Genomic DNA, 21152 nt, shown 5'->3' with positions numbered 1-21152 from the left:
GTACCAAAATTTCGAGTTTAATCGACGCGAAATTTAACACTCTATAAAGTATATGCAGTCTATCAAAAATACTTTATGAAGTAAAAGCAACCTTAAAAAAAGTATTTTTTGAAAAACTGCGATAATTTTTATTTTTTTTTTAATTTTGACTTTGTTGGTCGAACTGTTAGGTGCTGAGATATAGCTCTTAAAGCTTTAATGCTATGTTTTTCTCAGTGTCATCTAATTAGACCTCAGTAGTCCATCTATCCCGGGAAATTCCGTGACAGTAAATCCCGTATTTTTCCAAAACTGATTTTTTAGTATTTTCGGAATTAAATGCTCTAATTTTCACAAAAAACGTAATTTTTCGAAAATACTAAAATTTTATAATAAGGCCGTTGCAAATATTTTTCAAAGCCACGCCCCCCCCCCCCACCTCTTCAAAATCAGTCTGAAAAATCAGGGGACAATATTTTTTTAAACTTTAAAATTTTAAAGGAAATAAAAGTCTAACAGACTGAAAACAATTTGAAATGCATTTTGCTGCGTTAAAATTATATTAAGCATGTCTGGGTTTGATCATAAATATTTTAAATTTTTGTGGGATTCCAAAGTAAAGCAAGGCAAAAAAAAATTTCGACAGTTACTTTTTGCGTTTCTCTTTGTTTCGTCGTCCGTGTCTGTCGCGGGTGACCATGAACGGCCATGATCAACGACGACCAACATTTTCAAAACTTTTTTTCATAAAATCGCGATAACTCGTGATGTTTATAAGCAAACCCCTTATGTCTATATATCAAAATGTTTGTAATTGTCTGATCTACAACTTTGTACAACATTGTTACACTCTAAAAAATTGCCCTGCAAAGTTAGAAAAAACACGAAATTTTAAAATGAAAAATTTTGTTCTAAATGAGAAAATGACCCTTCTGGTTCAATGTAGATTCGAAAAGTACATTAAATTTCCCATTAAATGGCACGTTCCAAAAAATTTTACAGTCGAGTAACGGAAAATGGGAGAATTTTTAAAACTCTTTTAGTGTTTTTTCGATGAAAAATACGTTTTTTCGGAATTCTGAGTACGCCATCAAATCGGGCGTCTAATTTTACATAAAAGTCCCTTTGACACCAAATTTCTATCTCATCACCGTTTCAGGCTGCAAATTATTGAAAAACACCTCTTTTTGCGCATGTTCAAAACTTGAAGGGGTCGTACCGCCCCTCCGTCACGAGATATCAAAAAACGGACCTCAGATTCGTGATCAGGGACAAAAGTTACCCCTTAGGACAAAGTTTCACGCAAATCGAAGAGGGGTCGGGGCAACTTTTCCCGATTTCGTGTGAGTTGGTAGAGAATTACCCGTATGCAAAATTTCAGTTCGTTTGATACTGATATTGCAAATTATGAAAATAAGAGTACTTTATAAAACGGTAATTTGTGAAAATATGAGTATTTCATTTAAAAAAAAACTAACTTAATCCATCTATATGGTTGGAGCCTTCCTCACTCATTACCAACAATGGCTGTACACAAATTTAATCTATTTTTTAGATCCGGAATAAAAAAGTACATAAATATCACTTATGCGGACATATCTCGAGACAGGGTTGCCAGATCTTTAATGTTTTGGACGTAAGTTTTGAATATTGAATATCATATTGAACTTTGAAGAAAATTCAGAAATTAGAAATTAACATAATAATGCTGCTAAAAAAAATCATAATATTCTATAAATTTAATTTTACACATTTTTGGGCACCTGTAATCATTCTTTCAGCTTTTTTTTATAAATTTCACTTCAAAATTGTGAAAATTATGCTAAAAAAACCCAGTTTAGGTTTTAAGATTTTTTAAAATAAAAAAATAAAATTACAAACAATAGTCTCAAAACAGTGTAAATGCATACTAAGAAATATCTGACACTTTTAATCATTTCTAATATTAAAAATTATATTGAACTTTGAAGAAAATTATGAAATTATATATTAACATAATAATGCTGCTTCCAAAAACAAAATCGTAAAAGTCTATGAATTTTATTTTACAAATTTTTGTGCAATCATTCCTTCAGCTTTTATTTTTTTTATACATTTCACTTCAAAATTGAAAAAATCAGGCTAAAAAATCCCAGTTCAGGTTTTAACATTTTTTTTAAATAAAAAATATAAAAAAAGAATAACAAACCATGGTCTCCACAATTGAAAGAAAAAAGTGTTTTAACATGCATTTTGAACTAGTACAGTTGTTTTGCAATCATTGGTTTTCAGTAAGCTTTGAAGAAAACAAAAAAAAAAAGCGGAATAAACTTTTTGCGATACTAAACATCGAAAATTTTCAACAAAATTTAAAGATTTTTAAATTAACCAAAACATGCTTAATACAATTTGTACCAGCCTAAGAAAAACATAAAAAAGATAAGTAAAGTTTTTCGTCGAACAAAAGTTGCTCCAAATGACCCAAGGAAAAAATAAAACATTCAGAAAAAAATTTGGGCGTTAGAGGGTTAATGCTTTACTTACCACTTTTCCAATGCATCCCGGTCGAATTGATTGGAACGGCACAGAGTTATTTTTATAACAATTGTTTATCTTTGTGAATTTTATCGAAACTCGATTTTTTTTAGAAAATCTTAACACGGCAAAGTTAAAAAACAAAAAACAGCCAGGGATCCCCCAGTCCAATTTTGGGATTGCACATTTGATTTTATGCCGGTTTTATGTTACCTACTTTATCACAATTTAATGTTCTGGCAAAAAACGCTCCATACCAATTGTTGAAACTTTGTTTGGAAAAATTCCACACAGAGTGGGTGCAGGGGGGAGGGTCCCCAAAATCGTGAAAAGATAATAGTTTCTAGATCTCGGAGGCATGAGTCAGAAATTTCAGTAACGCTTATTGTTACTGACAATGTATGTAAAGAATAATCAGTTTTGGTCAGGATTTATCATAGAAGATGGTGATGCGACCCAAAAAGTAGAGTTTTAGGTACCGTCATCAGGGGTGACATTGGGTCTGGGGGGTGAGAATGGGTCATACAAATTTCAGCATTTTTGTATGACCCATTCTCACCCCCCAGACCCAATGTCACCCCTGATGACGGTATAAGGTTTTATTCTCAAGGCAAACAATCGGATACTTCTGATGAGACAATTCCCGTTTATATGTTTTTAAGTTAGTAAAAAATATATAGAACAGTCAATAAATCGTACCTATCGTGAAGTGTAAAAAACTAAGGCAAAATAAGGCAAACTTTGTTTCACAAAGTATCAAACTTCTACAAATTACCACCGTATTTCACTCAAAATTGCCCTTAATCTTCACTCTACAGTCATTAATCATTCCCGCAGGCCGACCTTCTAATCCTTCCCATATTTTTGCCTCCTCACGATAGTCTCACGTACCAGGCAGCCAGTACAGAGTAGTTCAGAGACGTGCCATGCGTACAAATTAGCCTCGCGATAACTGATCGCATGAGGTGAGGGGGAGAAAGGACCCCAAGAAAGCGCAAAAAAAATCAGCACATCTCGCAAAACAAGTTATCTGGTTTGCGCCAGGAAAGTTTGCAAGGTCTTGCCACGGTAACCTATAAAAATAAAGCTTGCAACTGCAATCTGGAAGTGAAGATTGTGAGGGAGAGGTAAAAAATCAATCGCAACATTCCGGTTGAGTCTGCTCTTTTTTATTGTTTAATTATAGAGTGGTCAAATATTATCATGATAAAGACTCGAAAGATAGCCAAATTAGTTTTTGAATTGAACCTTTAAATTAAAAAAAAAAATTTTGTTTGAGCAAATGTGACCAAAATAGAAAATATCGTTCATTTGAGAGAAAATAAAAATTATTCAATAACAAAAAAGTTATTAACATCTTAAACTTTCACAGCTGCTCCACTGTTTCAGATGCATCGTCAAAACTGGTTCCAGCACAGCCGAGGTGAGAAAGTGAGTTTCGAAACGGGGATCAAGGCCCAAGGCAAGTCGCCAAGGAGCCAGCACAGGCGGAGGTCTCCGCTCAACGGATGTCGGATCGGGGTGGCAAAATGACGAAGGAACCCAGCGCGTGTGTTGCGTGTGAGTCTTCCCCAGATGTTGGTTGCTGCTCTATCAATTGACTTTTCCCATTTTTTTCCTTCCTCCTCTTAGCTAGTCGATATCTGATTGGAAGTTGACGGTAGTGGAGGCCTTGCCGGATGGCACACTTTTTTGCCGCCAGGGGACGGTCCCATTGATGATGGTCCAGGGGGGTAATTATGGTATTTTTCTCGTTTTTAATTTATTTCTGGAAGTGGGTTGATAAATGCGAGAAATTGAAACTATAATGTTAAAGCTAATCGATGGAACTAAAACGATTTCATGACCTCTTTGAAATTGATTGATAATGAAATTGACTTGACACTTAAAATTTCATTCAAAAAAAAAACAATGCTTATCATATAAACACGATCAACTGTATCAGAATCGTAAACCCCCTCCAGCAAAGCTTAACGACTCGCACGTTACAAAGTGTGGGCCAAATTAGTGCAACAAGGTTGTTAACGTTTTGCTCGGTAGCAGCAATTACAAAGTCTAACTCGGGTCTCGTTATCATCTAAGCTATTTTTAACTTCTTTTCTCTTAACCCAAAAGAACTGGAGATGGTCATTCCAGGCGAGAGCTTTGTGCCTCCAGCTTGGAAAGTAGAACAAGCACGTAATTAATCGTAAAACTGCTTCACAGAAGCGAAAAAAACCTACAAAACGTTAACTATCCGAGTGAAACCATACTTGGGAAGAGTTATGATACTACTTTAGGGAGGGTAACGATCGTTGAGCAGAGCTGGTAAAGTACACAGCAAAAATCCGATGGTAAAATCGCATGCAAAAGCGTGCACATCACCTTCGTCAAAATAAACACTTAATATTACACGCTGCATGTACAATTTTTGTAAACACAAAAAAAAAGTTGCAACCGACGGGACTCAAACCCAGCACCTACAGTAAGGACTGGCGCCTTAGCCCGCTCGGCCATCAGACCGATGTAAATTATAAAGGATAAACGTATATGTGAGCTTGACATTTCGGTCAAGTAGGTTTCCCATACTGATGGGCTACATAATTCAGGGTGTAATATTACACAGAATTTCATAAAATATTGCAAAATTTATTTTACATCCAGGCCTTTTACACGCAGCTGGATTACTACATTGTTTGCTGTGTACATCAGTTTGTGGTGTTTTTGAATGTTAAAAAAATGCAAAAAAATATGTCTGCAAAGTCGATAAAAAAATTACATTGCCAATAGTAAGATAAAAAATGGGATCGAATCCTTAACCTGTTATTAAACAGAAGAAATTTTCCCCCAATTTTCAGCAATGCTTGAAAAAAAATCATGTTTTTCCGTATTTTTAACCACCATCTTCATGAGAAGCTATAAAAATCAATAGCACAATATTGTATTAAATGCAATGCAAAACGATTTTTTATTTCGCATAACTCCACTGCCAGCCAGCGGGTGTTGGATTGGACCATACAAACACAAACACACACATACACATTTGTTTGGTCCACTCAAAAAACTAGGCAGTGTCAAAATATATTACTTATTTTTGATGAGTTATGATTTTCAAAAAGTTTTGAACAAATATTCCATTTTGAAAAGCTAAAAGGGTAGTGTTCTTTTTTTTTAATTCTAAATCACATAATTATTTTTAATGAAAACTTAACAAATATATAAAAGACTTATAGAAGATTTTGTTTTGTTTTTATTGAAATTAAATTATTGAACAAATACAAATTATTCTAATGGATGTTTATGTTCACAATTGAAATTTGTTATTCCATGTGAATTAAAATTTCAAAATAGCTAAGGATTTTTTAAAAAATATAACATATTTCTCATAATTGACAACTAAATACTGCAAAGAAAAAAAAGTTGAATTTCGGAAGGTTGAAAATTTGGTTGGCTGAATATTCTTTTTTGAGTAATATTATCTTAAAAAATGTGTAAAAATGTGAACCTGATGAAAATTTACCAAAAAAACTGACCAGTTTCTGATTAAATATTACACATTTTCTGGAAACAAAATCTGTCATCATTACCTGATCAATATTACCATCATTTTTTTCCTGTGTTTCAAACAACGATATTAAAAAATAAGCCAGCTCTTAAAAAATTTCAATTTATAATATCCTAAAGATAAGATTTTTCATATATAATTAAAGCATTTGCAAAGAAAGAGAGATTCTATTTTTGTAAAGGATATAGAATCAGAGTTTGAATTGAGAACTAACAAGGTGCATTACACCTCAAAAGTGGTGAATCTACATATTTTTCTGAAATAAGAAATGTAATATTTATTAAAATGATTTTTGTTTCAACCTGACTTGACATTTCGGTTTAGTAGGGTAAGGCTACAGAATTTCATGTGTAATATTACATTTTATTTTCTGTATTTACCATTGAAAAAAGGCTAAAGGGGTTATATACATGTAAATCGTCAAAAATGTCAAAAGTTGGTATGCGCACACATTATAACTTTTTTTGAATCTGTTTTTAGGGCATTGGAATAAACATTTTCATCACAAATTTGAAGACATTTGGTTGTATCATTGCTGAGATATAGGTATTTGAAGCTAGCCGTTTCAAAAAACGGGTGCCACGATATCTCAACACTGCTTTGACCAAATCGGCTCAACATTTTGGTGAAGACTCGTGAATCCGGTCCCGTGTGCATGACTAAGGCCGATTTTCAAAAAGTTTATTTAAAAAAAAAAGATATTTTTTTTTGTTTTTCATATAAACAATCGTCAATTTTTGATTTTTTTATTTTTTTTTTTTTTGAAAGCAAAATTTCAAAATCGGGCTTCTTTATGCACACGGGATGTCTTGAGAGTCTTCACCTCAAATTTCAGCCAATTTGGTCCTTCCTATCTCGAGATATCGTGGCACCCGTAAATCAACTCGGTGTTTAGAGAAAAACACTCAGAAAGTTTGACAGTCCGCTTTGCGTATGGCAAAATTTTGAACTTAAATCGTCTCTTACTCAGTTAAGTCACGAAATATCTTTATGAAACTTTCAAGAGTGACTCTTTTCTACCCATGGGTAACAATGAGACACTTTGATTTTTCTTTATTAAACTTTTCAAAATCTGTGGAAATCTTTCAAAACATGAATTAGATGTGATTTTTGGCATATTTATTGAGTTTGAACTTCATTTAACCAAAAATATAAAGTTATTTGATAAAATATATGGATTTTACAAAATTTAAATACTTTTTAGTATAACTTTTGTAAATTGAAGTTTCATGTTGACAAAATTGCTTGAAAATATTCAAAGCAAGTCACCTGCAATGGAACAATATAAAAGCATGATGTTTTACTAGAAAAGTATTGATTTTTGTAGAGTGTCTCATTGTTCCCCAGCTGTCTCATTGTTCCTGCCAAGTGCGTCTACAATGAGACAGTTGAATAACTCTGACTGTAGACGTCAGATCGATCTCATATTTTGGTCAATGTTAGAACAAACTAAAAGAAAGAAAATGCAACAAAAAGTTCTTTAAAATATGCTAAAGAAAAAAAATACAAAAATCGTTGAAGTTTAAAAACCAAAAGTGTCTCATTGATGACTACCCTACCCTACAGCTTTGGTCTGTTGGAAAAAGTTGTAGAGCATTTAATTTCCTACAAAGAAAAAAATGATGGCAATATTCATCAGGAAATGGTAACAAATTTTGTGTCAAAAAAGTGCAATACTACATCAGGAATTGGTAAATTTTCATCAGTTTCTGATGAATACTCATCAGGTTCACATTTTTACACATTTTTTGAGTAATATTACTCAAAAAATAGGTAATATTCAACCAACCAAATATTCAACATTCCAAAAATCTGCTTTTTTTGCTGTGTATGAGCTTTGAGAACAGCGCCACCTGATGACAAAATCGTAAAAACTTAAGTTTCTACAAGTTTTTAGATTTTTCCCATGCAATCGTCATCTTGATTGTTAACCAATTTTGCTAAAACGAAATAATCTAATGAAATTAAAAAGGTCGATAATTAAATAATACGACAAATTATTTGTTTAAGTATAATTCAGTAAAAATAAACTTAAGACAGATTACACTGACCTAAAAAAAAAATACAAAAATGATTGCGCAGGCTCAACTCGAGGGGAAACATAAACTTTGGAGTCCCCAGATACACGTGCACTTAGATTTTTTTTTTAAATATTTAGCCAGGGCTGAATGATTTTTCTCCAAAGTTTGCATGGAGAATTAGGGCGGTACGTCGCTGTTGCAAAAAAGCAAAGCAGTCCACTTTAACGACTCCCTGGTATTTTGTGGTCTCTGTTGCAAGTTTCTGCTCATTTCTAGGCATCCGAAGGTTATATGAGTCACCCAAAACCTCTTTTACGCAAATGGACCGACGTTTAACTTCCCCATCGGATAGAAGGCTAGGAGGATAAGGCGGGAATCGAACCCGCGCCCCATAGCAACTAAGAGATCGACAGCCAAAGCCGCTAACCACCGCGCTACGAGGCCCGTCGCTGTTGCATACAATCCAAATATTGCACGCAATATGTAGGAGTAGCTAACCGCACTAATTCTCCTTACAAACCTTGGAGAAAAAACATTCGGCCCTGACTAAATATTTGAAAAATTCAAAATGCACGTGTTTCTGGGGACCTTAAAGATCATGCTTCCCGTCGAGTTTAGCCTGCGCTGAAATTTTGTTGTTTATAATAAAAGGCATTTTATCAAAACCAAAACAAAAACCAAAATGAAATTTTGAAATGCTCTTTACACCTACGCTTAAATTCTCTAAATGAAGTTATAGCTTTTAAATTATGCGGCAAATCATTCCACAAACGAACTGCGAATGAATCACCCATAAATTAACCCATAACTTTTGATAAATCGCTGATTTATGTTGAAATCAAGAACCACAATTAATTTACACAAAATATCAAGTAATTGGATGTTATTTAAAGAAGATTTTACAAACAAATGTCTGAAATGATCTCAATGCAAGCATAAAAGTTCATTCAGTTCATTCAATAGAGAACGCCTTATCTCAATCCCTTACTAATTTCAATTACATTGTAATTCCCAGGCATGCATAGCATATTACCCATTTCCCCCCATCTGATCCCATCAGTTCCTGAGGCTAAGCCGGTTCCCGAGAGATGGGTCAGGTGCGGACCAAAACCACTTTCTAATGTTTCCTCCTGTGAGGCAGCTACGGTCGGTGCACACTGCACAGCACAGTTTGTCGGCGGCACGTTCCAGACTGCTTCCCGCAGGCAAAACTGGGGAAAAAGAATCCACTGATTGGGGCAAATTAGACGAAAATGGTTTCTCATTATCGACCGATTGAGGGAGATTATGCCGGATATTGATGTCTGATGAAATTGGGGAGTGGGAATTTTGATGAAAGTAAAAGTTTGAATTTGAACTTACAATCGGTCGTTTTGGTAAAACTGGTTATGAAATATTTGACTTAAATATCAAAATGGACTACAAAATGCTCATTATGTTTCTCAAGAGCTACAATTTGTCCGTTTTAGAAAACAATGTCTGATAAAAAATATAAAAGAAATGCATTTCTAATTACAGATAACTTAGTCCAAAAATTACTTCAACACCTGACTAGCATACCAAATTCACACCTCAAGGGAAAGAAAATCTCTTCTTTCTCAAAACAGAAAGAATCACCGCCCACCTTCCCACGTAGGGTGGTGAAAAATCCATTAACTTACGTGCCTGCGATACATAAATCACTTCCTCAACTTGTTGAAGACCGCCCCCAGGGGTCAAACCCATCGAGCTTTGAATCTCACGAGCCCTCAAGATTTGGGGAGGGCTTTCCCTTTACTTCCATCTCAATGGTAGTGATGACGGCCTCTTCCACGCATAATGGACCCTCAAATTAAAGGTGATTTTATGACCCTTTTAAAAAACTCAACGATTGGCCACGCAGTGTGTTTCATAAATTTGTCTGCAGGTTTTTGGACATGACCGGACGATTTACGGTCGCAGTGCTACTGTGGCCCAGCCGAAGTGTCTCACGACATTTTGTCTGATAACGAAATCGAAATCGGTTTCTCTCTCTCTCGCGGGAAGGTCATAAATCATCCATTTTTGGGTGGCAGTTTTATGTCCAAATTGGAATCACCGCTCGTTTTTGGGTTTGATTTGTGTTTTGGGACGGAGAGGCTTGATCAAAAGCTGGTTCGTGGGAAACTGTGCGTATTGAACAGAGTGTTAGGTGAACGGCTTCAGTAAAAAAGTTGAACTTCGGAAATAACAAAGTTACTTTATTTTGAATGTTTTCAATATTTCAATGAAATGGTGTTTTTAATGCATTGTACTGCCCCTGACCGCATAAATGTCCCATATGCATTTTCATTGATTTCGAGTTATAAATGCAGTTTGGTTCAAAATTGTGTGCTCTTTCAAACGAGCCTATAACATCCAGTACTTTGTTCTAGAAATCAAGGGGAAATCCAGTTTTTTCGCGAAAACTTAACATGTATGGGACAAACTTCAAATGCGTTTTTCTCAGTTTGCTGTTTTTGCATATGGGACATTTAAGCGAACATGGGCAGTGTACAGCAATACTGTAACTGTTGTCAACTGTTGTTTTGCAATCAAAACTCAACTTAGTTTGATAGGAAAAAAAGTCTTGGATACCGTCTTTTGGGCCGAACCGGGACTGCAGTCTGAATAGGGACAGCTAGCTTTAGAGAACTTCTGTGTCTGTTCTATTCGAAACAAATTTAAAATATTCAAATATTGTGCAGTAACAAGGCTATAACAACTGTCCCAATTCACTCTATGTGTTCCGATTCGGCCCAGATGACGGTACTGCACTTGAAATTTCAACAATACTGAAAACATGTTTTTTATTTTGCATTTCCGTTGTGAAACTAATTACTATTCCTGTCATTCTCGCTTAATGAAATGGCCTTCTTTTCTCTACTAAAAATAAATGTATCGAAAAGTAGTACTTTTCGATACAAGTGCAGAAAAGTTCTACCTTTCAGCACTGAAATGGGTGTTGAAAAGTTGAACTTTTCAGCGCTTGTATCGAAAAGTTATACTTTTCAATATTGTTTTGATTTTATCGGGGAATCGACTAAACACATTGTCTCAAACGACTCGTGCTGAAAAAATCATTTTTTCGCAACTTGTTGCATGAACTACTATTTTTCGAGCCTTGAAATGCTAAAAGTGACTTTCATTGAATTTATGAACTTCTTGAAAAAAAAAAAATTCGGCCCCTGATTTTATTTTGGGGTCAGTTTAGAAAAGGGGCGATATATTTTTAATCAACCATCTGCTTCTGCTCACATAAATATCCCATAATGATGCAGTCTAACTTTTGCAAACTTTTAGAAAAACTACAAAATATTAACACTTAAAAAATCTATCGCAAAAACAGAAATCAACGACATAAAACATTTTCTCAAAACTCTGTTTAAAAAATTTAAGAGAAAACATAGTGGATGTTCATCAATTACGTAGGCAAAAAAAGGAAAAAAATCAATGATTTTTTGAAACATTGGAAAAATTAACATGAAAGTATTTAGAAATTTTGAGATATCTTATTACTTTTTGAATAGAGCAATATGATTTCATTTTTCATTTTTTCATGCTTCACAACCATAAAATGTCTTTTAAAATTGCTTCTGTCACCAGTTTGAGAGAGTGTGATTATGATTAACAATGACAAATAAAGTCGAAATGAAAAAAAAAATGCAAGAATCATGCTTTTCGGTTTCAGCTCTTAAACAAAATAGTAACGTATTTTAGGTTTTCCTTAAACTCTAACTGATCTTGTCATTTACTTGAAACAAACCAATTGTTCTTTGAAAAGCTTACCTAAAATTTAATAGTTAATTTTCATTGGGCAAGATCTATTCCCAGATTTGAATGCTTCATAAATTCATGTTATCAGAACAAAATCTTAACATACAATTTTCTGACTATCTGATTTATTCAATATGAACATTAGATTAGATTAAATTAAATTAAATCATATCGTAATCTAACATTTTTTCCAGAACATTTAAAAAAACTGTTTGGAAAATGTACACTTCTGCTTAAATTTTGGGAAATTTTGTAATTTCCCCGGGACACGAGAAATATTTTTTTTTTGAAATTGGAAATTGGAAGATCTACTCATAATTTTGATATTTCTTAAAAACTGTGCGAAAAAAAAAACAAAATACTTTTAAATACCAAACATTTTTTTTTCCATTCCATTTCCAGGGTGCAAAGCAACCAAAGAAGTTAATGTCTTCTTATTCCAAAATTAGCAAACTTACGGACCTAATCCAACAACAATCTGATTGAAAAAATATCCCAACTTTGTTGCAAATAATTCTGTAGATGTAGTACTTTAGGGATGAATAAAACATTATACCGATAGTTCCCGTAGTTTTGAATAAACTCAAATGTGTGTAACCAAAATCTTAGTGCAAAAAGCTTTAGTTAATGTGTACCGTTAAGAAAGAATGTTAGGAATTTGTTTCGAGTACATCTATAAAGTTTTCGAAAAATCACGATTTGAATTTTTTTTATAACTTTTGGAAAAAATCGTATTGAGACTTTTATGAAAAATGCCCTCTTTGGTGATAGGGAAACCCCAAAAAAAAATTGGTTTGAACCAAATAAAAAAATACATTTCCCGTTTTCATGAAGAATGGCTACAATATCTAAAATTGCCTCAATTAATCAATCAATCGCTAGTAGAAAAATGATCCTTGAACGATACATATTATTGGAAAGCTTGGAAATCTGGATATGCGCTTTCCACCCGAAGTATTCACCGGAAACTATCCAAACCTCAATTCTTACGCTCACTCATTACTTAACCGAAGCCCGCCCACTACGCCTTATCGTGACTTACCTTCTATTCCCGCTCGCACAAAATCCATCCAATTTGGCGGTCGAAAAAACGAGCGCCGCGTGCCAATCGTCGATTCCAATTAGCCGACGACGACGACAGGCCCCATTGAATAACTCCAACTCCAAGCCTGTAGCGTGTACCGCCTATTGTTGTACCAGGAATTCCACAAACTGTTGTTTAGGTTTGCACAGCGATTTTTTTTTCTTTTTTCAAAAAACACTCACTATAGCCGTAAAACTGTAACTTGGATTAGCTAGGCAGAGACTTGCACGACGACGACTGTGACGACAATGGGTTTTGCACTAATGCAGTTTTATGACCATCAGGTGTTTGCTCAGGTGTTTTTCCAGTTGGAAGAGCTAACACGGTAGCACACTTCGGAAAGGTATTGACAATATTGACGATTGTCCGCAGCTCCACGGCAAAGTGGGACAGCTGATGATCTTTTTTCTATCGTTTACGATTGATTTGAATTTGTATTGAAACGTGAGCGTCGTTTTATGACCATGAGCCGATCTGCTACCACACCTTTTCACTTTTTATCGACAGGTTCTGCAATCGATGAGTTTGCAGAAAATTGGAACACGTTTTTGTCGATTTGATCGTTTCCTGTGGTGCGATCTGGACCGGCCTGCAAGGTCACTAACACTTTTCCCCTTATGGGCCTTATTTTTGGGGTTTCGATTTCACCAATTTAATTAGCATATGAGAAGAAGACTCTTTTTTTGTTATTGTCAAACTAATTAATGCGCTCGCCCCAGGCTTGGTTTCACTGTTTTATTTTGGTCGACTGCAGCTGAACCAAAACTAGAAATATCAGTTCTTCCACACAACATAAATAAAAAACTAAATCAAATTGTTTATCTTCACCACTCACCAACCCTGACCGAATCTGACTTCCGCGGATCGTGCATTTCCGCACACCAAAACGTACCGCGCAGAATTATTAATGCACATAAATAGCAGCATTGATCCAGTTCAGCTTCGAAACAACTTAAGGTAATACCACTGACTGCTGCAGCAACTGCACTAACTGCATCCGAACTCGGCTTTCCAAAAACGATCCACGATGCGAAACCAGCCGGTATCAACCCCCTCTCGCACGTGAGTGTACAAACAACTTGAAACACTTGCACTAAAGGAAAGGACTTTCTTTCAACTAGTCTAAAAAAAACGTAAAAACACTTCAGCAGTGCAAACACGTCCGAACGCCGCGATGGTCCAGCGACGACTGAAAGAGTTGAAGGAAGATCGGACCGAGGATCGGCCGAGCGAATACCATGTGATCGTTGCATTGGCACGAAGAAGGTTTGCTGGAGCCGGCTCAGTGAGATGCAGGTGAGAGAAGTTTGGCTCAGCTGGGTTTACGGCGGGAGATGAGGGGATAAGAAGACGGGGGTTTGTTTTGGTTTTTGAAGAGGAAAGCGCGCTGAAAAACTCACCAAGAGAGAAATGAACATTTTGCTCACCCAACGTGAGCTCTCACTGTTCACTGGTTTGTGGTTTTAAGATGGATTCTGTTTGTTTTTGAAGCATTTTGTGCAACCATTCTTTTTGATTGTTTTTAGATTAGAACTATTGAAATTTCATTTTATGTTTTTTCTTCATTCAGAATCCTTTTAAATAAGTGTTTTTTAATAATTAATTTAATGCAATTTCATTTTTACTAGTTAAAATGGATCAAAAAGGAACATCATTTATCCGTATTATCCGAAGTTTCGATTATCCAAAGTTCGATTATCTGGTAATTTGTATGGGACTTCGGATAATGTAATCATGAACAAAAAATATCGTATTTTTTATTTTCCTAATTTTTACATCCATTCGAATTCTTGACCCCATTTTAGTCAAATTTGAATGGTTGACTGCCTTAAAAATCACCAAAGGCATTTCCCAATATTTCATTACCGCCATTTTGGCTGCCATCTTGCATTGAAAAACATCTTAATCACTTAAGAGTAGTTTAGAGGTTATACTTAATCTCAACAATCAAAAATAAGACAAAAAATGTGTCGTGATTCGAATATCCGAAGATTCGATTCTTCGAAGCAGCGATGGAAGAATCTTCATCGAAAGAAATTTTGTTGACGCTCATCAAGAGAAAAAATCGGAAGGGAACCTGAAAAAAATCATCACCGGGATTATCGATGTCACTACCAAACTTGCCGGTGAAATGTCACATGTCCAAAAATGACCTGTCACTGCTCGTAGATGAATAATGTTTGTAAACAAAACGAAATAAATCAATTTAAATGGTGCTAAAAATGCAAATCTTAAAAAAAATCTTCTGCTGAATGATTTTTAAAAAAAAAGGGAGCGACATTCTTTTGTATGTTTTACCTCCTCTCTCTTTCGTGGCTAAAGAAAGTTCGCAAGCTAAAAAGATATTTTTACGAAAATTCCATCCCTGATCGACATATTTGATCACAACCTGGTGTGGCCGGGAGCCCTCGGGGATGAATCTACGAAGGTAATTATTTAAATATTTCTAAGTGTTAAATTGCCCAAAAAATCCGATAATGCAGTCCATTTTTCGATTCGAATTAATTTTAAATCGACTTCAAATTGACAATGAGGTTACTTTTATTGCCTCAGTTGAAAAAAAAATCAATTAAATGTTTGTTTAACTAGTTATATAAACTGATCATTGAAAGTATAAAACTATAGGATAAGTAGATATTTTTTTAATTTGATCAAATTAATAAGACATACTTTTTTACATTATCTTTTGTTGCCACCAAAACGATATTTTTACAAACTTACTAAAAAACTTGCACTACTGAAAATGTCATTGAATCTGCAGAATTTTTTAAATTTTGTTTCAATAACACCTTAAATTTGTAACTTAGAAACTAATTTATTAGTTTCAAGTTCTATTCTTTCCACATTCCGATTCAAATTAATTAAATTGAGAAAAACATGACACTTTGACACCACATGACACTACTTCTTGAGGTACTTTGAAAACTTGTATACCAAGCTCAGATGGTTTCGTATGATTTCGTTATTATTTCATTCGTATATTCATTTTTACTAAAAAATCATGAAAAAATTAAAAAATTGTGAAATTTTCTGATCTTTTCGAAAAAAATAATTTATTTTTTTTATCTAGACTAACATTTTAAAAGGGCCAAACTTTCAATAGTACGCCCTTTTGAAAGGTTTGTCTTGATTAAAAAAAATAAATAATGTTTTCGGAAAGATCGGAAAATTTTATGAATGTTTATTATTTTAAAATTTACCATTAGTTGCTGAGATATCGACATTAGCCCTTTCAGGCCTGATGGGTCATATATGACCCATAAATCAATTTTTTTTAAGTAGCCTATAATTTTCGTATGATCATAACAATAATTTTCCCATCATTAAATAAACAATTTTTTTTTTTAAATTCAGGTCTTAAAGGGTTAGGAAATGGTGAGTTGTTCGGGTGAGACTTAGAAACATCTATTTTCCTGTTTTTGAATCTTTGCTTGGCAATATCTCAGCAACTAACGGTCGTATCAACAAAGTTCAAAACAACTAAATATAGAGCTCTCAGCCTTTCAAAAATATTTTTTTTCAAAGGTGGGCAACTAATGAGCACTAACCTTAAAAAATGAAAAAATAGAAAAATATAAAAATTGAAATTACAAGCCTAGGTTTCAACATTTGGATGAAAAAAAGTGTTTTAAAATGCATTTTTAAGGCGTACAGTTGCTTTCCAATCATTAGTTTTGAAAATATCGAGGTATTGACGGAATGTCTTTTTTCGCAAAACAAAATAAACTTTTCGTGGGACTGTACATTGGTATCTCATGAAAATTTAAAATGTTTTCAAAGGAGTTCAAACATGCTAAATATGATTATAAACGCGGGAAATTGCATTTTAAATGGGTTTCAGTTGATTAAACTTTAATTTTCATTAAAATTTTGAAGTACAGTGGACTCTCTCGTTGTCAATATTGAAGGGACCGTCGAGAGCGGGGGTTATCAAATTATAGAATGAAAAATCAAAGCAATCTATTTGAAGGGACTGAAAAATTTATTGACAGCTGGAGTGATATTGATATCGAGAAGATCGACAGCCAGAAAGTCCACTGTACTTCGAAAATATAGTTTTTTGCCCCCTGATTGTTCAGGCCATCTTTGAAGAGGGGGGGGGTCGACATAAACTTTGAAAAATATTTGCAACGGCCTTACGATGTAAAAAAATCAGTATTGATTCAAAAATTCATAACTCAGTCAAAGATTGTTTGCACATTCTGGAATTTTTTTAAAAAATTGCATTTGATTTCCCCTAAATCATATCAGAAAATATTAAAAAATAAAATAGTGTTTTTTTTTAATCAAGTTTTAGGGAAAAGAAGTTAAATTAAAAATCATCAAATTTTTTACCGTGTATCATTTTTTTAGTGTAGTCCTTATCCATAACTTTGCCGAAGACAAATTGAAAAAATCTTTGGGAATACCAAAGACACAAAAAAGTTTAAGCCGGATTAAACAATACAAATATTAAATTAAAAAAAAAATCCGATTCCGTAGAGAATTTCTCATAAAAAAATCTCAAAAATTAAAAAAATACGGCATTCGGAAATTGAGTTTTTGTAAAAAAAGGTTAATTTAAAAATCGAATAAAAACACTTCCGTTTGCCATTTTTCTGAATAGTCCTCAACCGAGGACAAGCCGAGGACACCAAATTGATCAGAAAATCTTTCAAAAGTTTCAGATTTTCGAATATTTACGTATCATTTTTGTATGGACAGCTGCCAAAATTGTATGGAGACTTGTAAGAGTGAACCAATGACACAAAATAACTTCTTTGGTCATAGGGAAGGCCCCCACAAAGTTTAAGCCAAATAAAAAAATACAGATAAAATTCATTTCCGGTTTGGTAGAAAATTGCTCATATGTAATTCAGCCTAATTGGGAAGCATGCAAAATAGCAGAAACCAAAACAAAAACAAAGTTTACTAAAAATATAACACGTCAAAACAACATTGACTTGTGTTACTTTGAGTTTTACCCAATTTGAACGAGTCAAGTTATTGAGTTAATCCATGTAGTTAAATGCACATTTAACGCATGATTGCACTCATTTCCTGGTACCTCCTTCGCAACCTAAATAATTGTAATAAAAAGCGCTAATTCATAGGTCAACGTTTCATTAAACGCAGCAACGTGCAAGACACAGTGTAAACTTGTAAAAGTAAACTCGTTAACACGATAGTACGCATACGCCGTACGATACGCGGGTGTTTTGTATTGAAAACGAAACTGTCCTAGTTTTCCCCTTCTCAGGAGGAGCCGGTTCCAAGCGTCCTCCAAGCACCGTGGCCACCCATTCCGGTGGATCCACTTTCAACGCCGCCAAATCCAGCTTTAATCCATTTCCCTTGGGTGTGCGCGCAATTGTGGATGCATCCAGAAGTTGGAAACCCACTTTCGTTTCCTTTCGCACTGGAAGTCATTCAGGATTGATAGGACTGGTTTCGTCTGAACTCAGGGAGACTTGAACGAGTGTAGAAGGTACTAGTAGTCCAGGTGATTCAAAATACCGGAAAAATAAAGATCTGCAAGCTCTTTAATATGCATACCACAGAGTCTGCAAAATTACGTTCCATTTCACCTGCAACTACAAGGAAAAACAAAAACCTCAAGGGAAGAAATTAGCAAAATGGCATTTTCCACTAGCCGGGTCGTCGTTTAGAAATATCCCGATCCGCATTTTATGTATGATGATTGCAGCCGGGCTGCGGAGTTTGCTTTTTATGGAGCTGCGCTGCCGGTCTGGAATTGCCGCTGCCAAGTGGTGACCAGGGCGGGAAAAACGAGTTTTCAACTCCATATCTTATAAATGTGGCCCACGTTCCCGGTATGGAAACAGTGTCAGTATACCTGGGATACCAGGCTCGAAATAGGTTAAACTATAAGGCCACGGCCACGGCCGGTAGATCTCCGTCTCTTAACGCGCGGTCGGTAGTCGTCGAACTGCTATCACATCGGCATCTTGGCAAATGTTTATGCACTTTTTCTTGTGACAACAGGGGCGGACTGGCCGGGCTAGAGTTCTCTGAGAAATTGAATAGTGCTGTTTATGCACTGATGCCCGAGCATGGGTAAATAACAAGGGAAAAGCGTAATAGTACGTTTCTCTGGTATCAATACCAAATTTTGGTTTTCCTGAACCCTTTAAAATTTGTCTAAAGGATTATGCAAGAGCAAAATTTGGTATCATACCAATTTAAGGTATTGTTTTGGCATTACAAAATTGCAGAATTTGTCAATGATCAAATACCAAAATTTTGACCAATTTTCACAAGATAATTAATTTTGCGCTAGAATTATGATTCAAAGCAATTGCTTTAATTGAAATCGAAAATTTCAAACTTTATTTCAAAACTTTTTGGTATACCCTCTAAAGAAATGACTTGAAATTGTGAAAGAAAATCTAAACCTCATTTTGGTATTTTTTTGGTATTACAGTTTATTATCAAATTCCTCTGAAACTATAGGAAAATTTTGACCAATTTGACAAGGTTATTAATTTTTGCTCAAATGACTCACTAAGAAAATTTTCAAATCGTTTAACTGTCCTTAAGTCGGGATAAAAAAAAATATTTTGATTAACGAGTCAATCGATAGCATTATTGAATTGCTGGTGACTGGAATCCAGTTTCATTTTAATAACATCTATTTTTCAATCTTGTTATTTTTCAAAAGCTTCAAGAACTGCAAGGATAAGCCGTTCATGACAAATGTATTCTCAGGTGAGTTTTCAAAAAGCAGTAAGTGCAACCGTGACCTCTGATGTAATTTTCGTTTCTCTCCAAATTTAAACAATATTTCATTTGTGTTAAGTTCAAGGCACTTGAAGGACGTGTAGATGAACAATCTCATGCATTTTTGAAAATGATTTTTCGTAAGTACGTCGATTACCGGTGCAAAAAGGGCTTTGTTTACCAATGGCTCTTACGTCTTTTTGAAAACTAATCCGAGTATCCAATATGGCGAAGAATATCACTAAGAACAACATGGAATTATCAGGTGAGTCAATTTTGCTGTTGCATGTAGAGCATCGTGATAAATATCATGTCCGTTTTTTCACTAACTGCAACTGCAAATTGCACGAAATTAACAAATTTTTGTATTAAATAACAGCGACCAAAATGTCCGACTTTGAAAGGCTTGCGATTTTTCCGCAAAATGAAGAGTACAATTAAAATACGTACGGAATGGTTTAGAATCATACTGACTGTGGTAGAGAAGTGTTCAAAGTACCGCAGGAAGAACTTTTCATAAAATTTTGAAAAGTTTGAAAAGTTAGTTAATTATAGTTAAGAAAATGTTGATTAAAGTTATTATTTTAAACTTCTCAAAGTGTCATGATTTTCCCAATGAACATGATTTTGAATCGGAAAACGGAATGCATTTTCGGATTCTTTGGACAATTTTCCACTAGGAGAAGCTTAAATAATTTTGTAAATAATAAATAATGTGTGTTTTTGAAACACAATTAAAAACAATCCCCAAATTTATAAGCAATTTCAGTTGAACAAATTTCATGTAAAATGTGAAAACTTGTGATTCGTGCTTCAAATTCAATATAAAATACGATATAAATCTATAATTGTATAAACAAAACTAGTTTTAACAAATTTCAGGCAAAATTCCGACCTTATCAGCTTCTTCAGTGCTGGTACATTTAACGTACAAATAAAGTTTGAACATCTTAAATATGATTTTAACAAGAAAAACTATGACTATCAAAGTCACCCCGGAATTTAAACTAAGAATTTTTAACGTAACTATTTTTCTAAACACTATTGAAAAAACTTTTTTTCCAAAATAATGCATGGACTTTGTTTGGCTTACCCCAGTACATGTTTTAAAAATAATAATCTTGAGAAAAACCTTACCTGTTGGAAAATATTCCCAAAACAAATTGAAATCCTATCAAAGTCACCCCGGTTTACGGTACCATGAAATCCTGAATCATGTATGAGGAAGACCACAGGAATACCAAAATCTAGTGTTAGGATGGTTCATTTTTCGACATTGAAAAAAGGACCAGAGTTTCTGCGCTTATTTAACATTCCAACGCCCAAGGCTCCAAAAAAGTTGGAACGGTAACTTCAACTCAACGGATCTCGGGCATAACTCAACCAATCAAGATGATTCTTCTTTCCAGTGATTTGTTAGGATGTCTAGATGATTCTAGAACTTTGCAGAACTTAATTTGATCAAATCTGTAATTTTTGCGATTAAAAACATCGTTCCAACTTTTTTTTTCGCGTA

The 21152-nt window shown here is 34.4% G+C and overlaps 1 protein-coding gene across 1 annotated transcript in view; it reads right to left on the bottom strand.

Moving 5' to 3' along the window:
- Positions 1 to 14093, bottom strand: part of LOC120421681 (uncharacterized) — a 213003-nt gene extending 198910 nt beyond the window's left edge. The window contains exon 1 of the mRNA XM_039584911.2: positions 12875 to 14093. The gene's annotated coding sequence lies outside the window, so the exon portion shown is untranslated. The remainder of the gene's footprint in view (positions 1 to 12874) is intronic.
- Between the last annotated feature and the right edge of the window lie 7059 nt (positions 14094 to 21152).

The sequence above is a fragment of the Culex pipiens genome, chromosome 2, assembly GCF_016801865.2.
Source record: "Culex pipiens pallens isolate TS chromosome 2, TS_CPP_V2, whole genome shotgun sequence".
Classification (NCBI taxonomy): Eukaryota; Metazoa; Arthropoda; class Insecta; order Diptera; family Culicidae; genus Culex; species Culex pipiens.
This window is presented reverse-complemented; position numbering and strand designations above follow the sequence as displayed.